Below are 744 nucleotides of genomic sequence, written 5' to 3' on the forward strand. Positions count from 1 at the left end.
TATTTCATAAATTCTGGATATAAGTCCCTTATCTGATATGTTATTACCAAATACTTTTTCCCAGTCGGTGGCTTCCCTTTTTACTCTGTTGGAGAGATTTTTGGATGTGCATAGGGATTTGAGTCTCTAAGATCCCATTCATCTACTTTATCTTCTCCTGGTTGTAGGTTTTTCAGGATATTTGGAAGACTGTTTATGATGTGGATTAGAACTTCTAGTGTTGTTCCTAGCTTTTCTAGAATAATTTTTTTTAAAATCAATACAAACCGGATAAAATCAAGGCAATACTAGAAACAACAGAAAATGAGAAACTGTAAGCCAAAATTAAATTACCAAATTTCAGAATTTGTCAACATGTTGAAAACAAAAGAACAGAATTGAAGAAATGGGACACAGAAGAAGCAAAATGGAAGACAAAGTGCTTAACATGAAACTGTTAGAAGAAAAAGCAGAAGCCAAAAGGAACGACAATGAGGAAACCATAGAATTATATAGGACATCATTAAGAGAAAATCAAACTCAACATACATATGACTGAGATTCCAGAACGGTAAGAGACAAAAAAGCCTCCAAAAAAATTGTGGAAGATTTACAAAAAGACTATGTCCAACTATCATGAAAAATGAGAAAAAAATCACTTCAACAATTTAGATCCTGCCAGAAAAGCTGTTGGTGAACATTAACATTACTGGTAAGTATATTCATTTTCTCCTGGACACGAGAGCCTACTATTTGGTCCTAAAA

Source organism: Elephantulus edwardii, unplaced genomic scaffold, assembly GCF_000299155.1.
Source record: "Elephantulus edwardii isolate Elephantulus edwardi_28Jun2011 unplaced genomic scaffold, EleEdw1.0 scaffold00169, whole genome shotgun sequence".
Classification (NCBI taxonomy): Eukaryota; Metazoa; Chordata; class Mammalia; order Macroscelidea; family Macroscelididae; genus Elephantulus; species Elephantulus edwardii.